We start from the raw sequence: 7,026 nt of genomic DNA on the forward strand, positions 1-7,026 counted from the left end.
CACCATTTTTCACAAAAAATGCACTTCTTTCGTATACCTTCTATTGACAAATGGTACCCCTTTCACATACCTTGTTTAGAACTCTGCATTCCTTTTAACTGGTGTAAATACACTTTTAAATAGGAGTCAACCACAAAAATAGAACGTTTTCTCGACTTTTTAAAGCTATAAATTCATCTGTAGCCCTTTTGGGCCCTTTTACAGACCCAGACAGATTTTTCTACCCTTTTATGTACTTCAGCTACTGAAATCTGTGCCCCTTCATATACCGGAATCCTGAAAAAGGTACCCCTTTCGGGTGGAGCCTCTCCGTATGCCCGTATAGGCCATCATAGGGAGTACCCGATCCCCCGGGCTGTAGAAGTTCTACAGGCCAGTAGTCAGTTCTTGTTTTTAAAAATAAAGTTCAGTTGCATTACTCTTAGCATTTCTAGTTGCTGCTCTCAATAAGGATATGATCCAAATGTCCTTGTAGGTGCACTACTCATTTAGTTTCCCTCGCTCATCATCAGCTTCCAACGTATTTCCTGATATTAAACAAAAGAAGCAAGGCTGATTTTACAGTCGGTAATACATATATATATTTTACCAATATTTCGAAAGGCATGGCCTTCCTCCTTCAGGGTCTTGCATACAATGATGAGGTTAAGCTAAGACGTTACAATTTGAAATAAAGAATAGCGTGCAATATGATACTATGATAACATGTAAAGCATGAGAAAATAAAAACCGTTGAAGCAATGATATGAAAGAAATTTGAAATGTAAAAATAGTATTAATAGATAATTACAAACTGAAGAAATAAAGAATTTATTACATTTCATCTTTCTTATTGATACCAAGAGGACCAAGAGAGAATGATCTAGCTCATTCTCTCTTGTTGATACCTAATAGTTCAAGAGTTTTTCCTCTCTCGATCAGGTATGTTTCTCTAGCTTTTCGTACATTGCACTGCAGTCTATTAGATTTAATGAGCTCTACTGAGTGGAATAAGTGTGATGTCGTTAGCAGAGTGATCATTAGTAAGAAAGTGTTCTGAGACTGTGGTGGGTTTAGAGATATTTAGATGGGTTGTCAACTGGTCTGTGGTGTTTGTTGAAACTGTCTTTGAGTCGTCGTTTGGTTTCAGCTATATATTGTTTGGAGCCTAAACATTTTCACTGTATACGCAGTATACGTAATTGTAAAACTATTTGTCACCATTTTGGGTTCATTCAATGAAGGACGTCAATTTAGAATCATAAATAAAGGCTTCGTTTTCTCTCACAGATGCGTGAATTATTGTGAATTTGGTGAAGTCTCCGTACTTGGAATCCGAAATCTATAAAGCCTTCAATCCTCTATCAAGCCCCCCGGAAACTTATTTATTTCAGAATATCAGCACCGAACTCTCCAAATACATCTGGAAACTACGTGACAATAATCAAGACTTCAACATCAAATGGACTATAATCAGCCGTGCAAGACCCTACAACAACATTTCTAAACGATGCGACCTATGCTTAACAGAGAAACTAATGATCATTACTGCAAACCCCGACAGAATCCTAAATAAAAGATCAGAACTGATTTCCAAGTGCCGCCACGAAAACAAGTTTTACCTTAGGAACAAAAAACAACACTCTATTAGTTTTTCCTCACACCTAATTGTAATTAGAACCGCACTTCCCTGCTTTTTGTAATCAATAGACGCGTGTATATATATAACTTGATAGGTTTATTCTCCATTAAATACTGTCTGATGAGTGCGTGAGCACGAAACTCGGAGTAACAGAGAATTTTGTCTCTTCGTTATATCTTCTTATTTCAGAATATATAAAATGTCAGCAAGTCCACAGCAACAAACCAATGAGTGGTACCGGATCTCCCAGTTGTAGACTTGAATCAGTACAATTAAACTTGTAGAAAAATATGAAACGGCAAACTGATCCTTACGGCAAGGAGATGAAGAAGTAAACAAAAGAATAAAGCAAAAAAATATATATTTAAACAAATTGCCCAATATTTCGGTTTGAAAACAAACCTTTTTCAGGGGCTAAAAGAAAAATGAAAATAAAACTAAATGTTCGTTACAAATAAGAATTTGAAAATTGTCACATTTTCAAATCTGAACGCCTGCAACAGGTTACGACAAGGGTTAAACCTTTTTGCTTTTATTTCAACTCGCTTAACTGTGGTTGAATTCTTTAGGACTGCACCCAAGTTTGAACTGAGAAAGAAAATCAAAGAACTGATTCGTTATCAGGTGATTACATCCTCCAAACAACATCGCATAGGGTAATTTCATGTCGTGGTCGTGTACCAAAAAGCGTCTTAAAGATGCAAAATTCATTGTTGTTTTACTTTTTCAGCCTTTTGCTATTTGACGTTTTTCTCACTGCCGTCGCCGTCGTCGTTGCTAAAGCCTCCCGGATTTAAACTTTTAGGAATCCTTATATACCATAAGTTTGAACAACTGCGAAATAATCCGAATACCGGTCAATATAATAGATCCGGAATTACAATTGAGTGATTTTCATACCGATCGAACTCAATTCTCGGTAGTAAACGGCCAGCACTCAACTGTGCTAAACGTTACTTGCGGGATTGCTCAAGGATTTGTTCGATGATCGCCTAGGTACACCAATGACCTGGTAAATACTGTTCCTCATGGCTCTGTGTTTATGTACGCGGATGACGCCACCGTTTATTGCATTGAATAACGCTTTATCGGAACTGAACAGTTGGTACCTAGGAACTCTTTACCCCTTATTCTGCAAAGTATGAAGTTATGCTTTTTATAAGAAAACCGCACATCGGGTTGTAAATTCCGCGACTAATGGAGAGGATCTGAATGAGTGGGTGCAACTGGCATACTCGACATTTGGGCGTTACTATTGATGACGGGCTTTCCTAGTCACATCAACTCATAAACGTAGAAAATTAGTTTGTAAACAATCTGAACCTCTTAAAGGGGAGTTCGTTCTTAAGTAGAGATATCTTATTGGACTGGTGTTGTATAAAGATCGTCTTGCCTTCAGATGGACTGGGGGGGTTACAATAATGAGGAACAGCTAAATTCTCAGGAAGTGTTTTATGGCTGGGCAGCCAGAGAAACTCATAAGTTTTCCCGCGGCATGCCAACTGCTGGATTAAACTGCGGCAGGATTAGCTCAGTCGTTAGAGCGCTGGCTGTAGAGCGGTAGGTCGCGGGTTCGATTCCTGGGGCCAGACCAATACTCAGGGTCTGAACTGAGAAATGAAGGTACTGCCTTTGCCCTGAAGGCGGCTGGACTTTCGCGTGTCTCGGATGACCACGTAAAATGGCGGTCCCGTCTCCGTTAGGAGACGTAAAATATAGTGTCCCCAATTAGCACTTTCGTGCTAAATACATTGACACTCAAATAAACTGCTTTTTTTTTTCACTGCTGAAGTCTATCGGTATTGGAAATGAAGTGCATGAACCTAACTCTTTCATAGCGTATTCAAAGGTGGAGAACCTGCTGCACTATCGCACTTTACGAATAAACCTTGTTTGGCTTACGACCTCAGATGGAGCAACAACATTACCGTCTCTCGTTTTAACTCGTGCCTTCTTAAAAACCCAATTTACCCAGTTTACAAATTTTTATCGTAAAGTGAACAAGGACAATGATGTTAATGAACTAGATTTTGCCACACAGTCAGTCCATTCGATGTCCAGACACGACCATGATTTTAAGTGCTATTAACCTTTTTTGTTGTTTTTAAATGCTGTTAGTCAATTACTTAAAGTGATAAATGTAAATTCTTTTTTTTTTCCTTTTTTTTTTTACAATTTGTATCCTTCCTAATTCTTAGCGGAGCTCCACGCACGCGAAGCGCGCGCAGCGAATCACCATGGTAAGAAAATTTGGTAATTTATCTATCCGAGAAATTTTGGTAATTACGTGGCCGTACGCCCACTCAACCGTCCGTCCACACCACTGGTGCACCAATGTAAAATAACTCAACCAACAGGTATGGCAACCCAATTGCAACTCGAGATTATTTTGGTGAGAAATCGCAAAGCCACCCGCGTCTTGTGAAGCAGAGACAACTAAAGAGTCAATAAAGACGAAAGCGGAAATTGTTTCTGTATCCGTGTTGTCTAAACTATTAAGCTTAGATTAATTGTCATGTCTACAACTTCGGAATATAGAGAAAAAAAAGGGGGCGACAGGCCAGCGAAGCTCAACGAGAAAAAGAGCGACAGAGAGCTAGAGCGGGAGATAAGGAGCCATTTGTTGGAAGAACAACATGAAAATTTTGTAGCGGTGTGAAAATGAGAAATCCTAGCGGCCACCAAGATGAAAATGAGCGGCAGTGAAAAAAACGTGAACAAAGACAGGTACGACATTTCCTCCACAAAACGTGTAACTAGGAGGTTTCTGGAAGTTTCACGTTGTAGTCGCGCAAAACAATTAGACCTATTGTTGTCTTTTCACCGTTCTCGTTGACTTCGCCGCTTAGCATAACATGATTATATATTTTGTTTGAGCAAACTATGAATATAATCGAGAGCTTCGAATTCGCTTTTAGCCATGGCTAAATCTATATCAGTTATCTAATTTTATTCTTAAGAGATTTATTGTAGTTCCACTTGTACTAAAGGCGTCTATATACCGTCAATAACACAGCCTCTAAGCCATTTAATTACTGAATAGTATTATTTGTTCAAAAGTGATATCCGACTTCTGAAAACGAGCTGAGATCGTACCGCATCACAAAAAAGGAAGCGCAACTAGCCCAATCACAGCCTTTTTTTTGCCCACATTCAAGATCAAGTTAAACATATTCGACATCAACTACTGGCTGATCAATTTAAAAAGATATTTCATAAGTACATGTTCGGGTACAGAGGATATCACGGTTGCCCTACAGCACTTTTCACACTTACTGAACAATGGACGGAAGATCTCGACAAACACAATATCATTGGCGCGATAGCCACTGATTCGAGCAAGAACAAGGCTTTTGATTGTTTACCACACGATCTTATCTTAGAGAATATAAAATACTACGGCCTTAGTGATCATCCGTTATCTCTAATGCGTAGCTATCTCTCTCCTCTTCATCAAAGAGTAAAGTTTAATGCTGCTTTCTCCACATGGACAAAGGTGTCAAGAGGGATCCCACAAAAGGCGAAAATGCCCTGTTACAAATCACATAGAAGATGGAACTTGAGCAGAAATGTTCGAGACTGAGATCTTTTGTTAGTATCAATGTACTTAAGATTTGCTTTTCGTGTTTGCATTTTTTTACATTTTGTTATCTTAGCTGGGCCACACTTTGCGATGTCGCATTTTCTGATTATCGTGACTCTATTTTGTTTCATGTCGGTTCTAGCGCATTCGAAATTTCCACAAAATTAGTAGTCATTGTGGCACAAAGATGTGGGCAAAGATATACAATAGTGCGATAATAAGAGTAATAATAAGGAAGATGATGATGATGATGATATTGATTGTCCGATATGATAGTGATTGTGGCACCTTGTTGTGCTCGATGTTTGTGTTTTTTGGTTCTATGAAATATTATTATAGCGCTTATTTATGGCAGTAAACACTAAAATCTCGTTATATCTCTGGTCATATCCTCGATCGCAGGTAATGAAACCGGGTTTCTTCGTTGCCCGTGCTACTAGAAAACTTTTCAGTCAAGGAGACCTTACTTTTAGGGAAAACCAGATAATACAGATAGCAGCTAAATTTCATTACAAAATTCCATCACAGCGGACCATCTCATGGTCTCGAGGTTGTCCGCATAGAAAGAGTTTTACTCTCCTGCAAAGATCTTAAAGCCGGAAGGCCGCAGTTGATGTGAACACTTTCTTTCGCCCCCACTTGAGAAATTGGAGCTGAAAACCGTTCAGTGGAATGCTATAATAATTAATAATAATAATAATCGTTATTATTATTTATTATCGTTGTTGTTGTTGTTGTTGATGGTGATACTTATTATTGGGTTTACTTGTCCTCCGACCATACATTTCAAGTTTATTACAAAGTGCGCGACGATTATTACAAAGTGGGAAAGAAGATTTTTCATTTTTCTTATATAGTCCTCATTGAAGGTTTGTGTTGCAAACCGAAATTCGGGCAAATAAAATTCACCACTTCATTTTTTTTTCCTTTCTATATATTTTTTTTAAGGATCAGTTTACTGTTTTAAGTTAAAAATTTGGTACTCAAGATTTTACTGATCCAGGTCTACTAAAGATCCGGCGGACTCTCACTGGTTTATCGTTTTGGTTTTGCCTTCACAAGTGTTTCTGAATTGAATATATAAAAACACCTGAAATTATGATTGCAGCCTTTTTCTCCGCTGCTTCATTTCTGAAAGAGCTCCTCGCGCCAAAATGGCAAAAAGATGTTCATTCGGTAACCCAGAGGCGGTTTCAGCTTTACAGGAAGCGAAAAGGCTTTCTTGTGCAGAGCCTGCTACATGAGAAAAGAAAACAACATATCCTCCTTGTGCTTGAAATGTGCAGAGAAGAAAGCAAAACTTCTTTCCATAATTATGAAATATGTGAAGTTTGCGACGTGAAAATGCAAGTCTTTTCTTCTGAAGTTGAAACGTTTTGCCCACAATGCGGCTTCACAACCCTTCATGAGAAAAAAATAAAAGAAACAAAACATTATTTTTTACTCAGAAGGATAAAACAATTTTTATAACTCAAAGGTTTGAATTTTGATGTAATGTTGATTTCACAGGTTGTGGTGGTTTACAATGCTGTAAATGAATTTGCCGATTCTGACAAAGAAAAATGTATCGTTACATTCCAATACAGTGAAACCCCGCCTTACGGCCGCCTCGGTAACACGGTCACCTCGTTATTACGGCCACCTTTTTTCGGCCTGGTAGAACGGTCATACATTTTTTTATAAAAAACCGTCGTTAATATGGTCACCCGTTAGTACGGCCAACTGCCACATTTTAAAATCCCAAACAGTAGAATCTTTTACAATTTCACCCCGTTGATACGGCCACTCGTCAGAAATTTTGAAAAAAAAATTGCCTTTGACA

This window comes from Porites lutea, chromosome 3 (genome assembly GCF_958299795.1).
Source record: "Porites lutea chromosome 3, jaPorLute2.1, whole genome shotgun sequence".
In the NCBI taxonomy this organism is placed as follows: Eukaryota; Metazoa; Cnidaria; class Anthozoa; order Scleractinia; family Poritidae; genus Porites; species Porites lutea.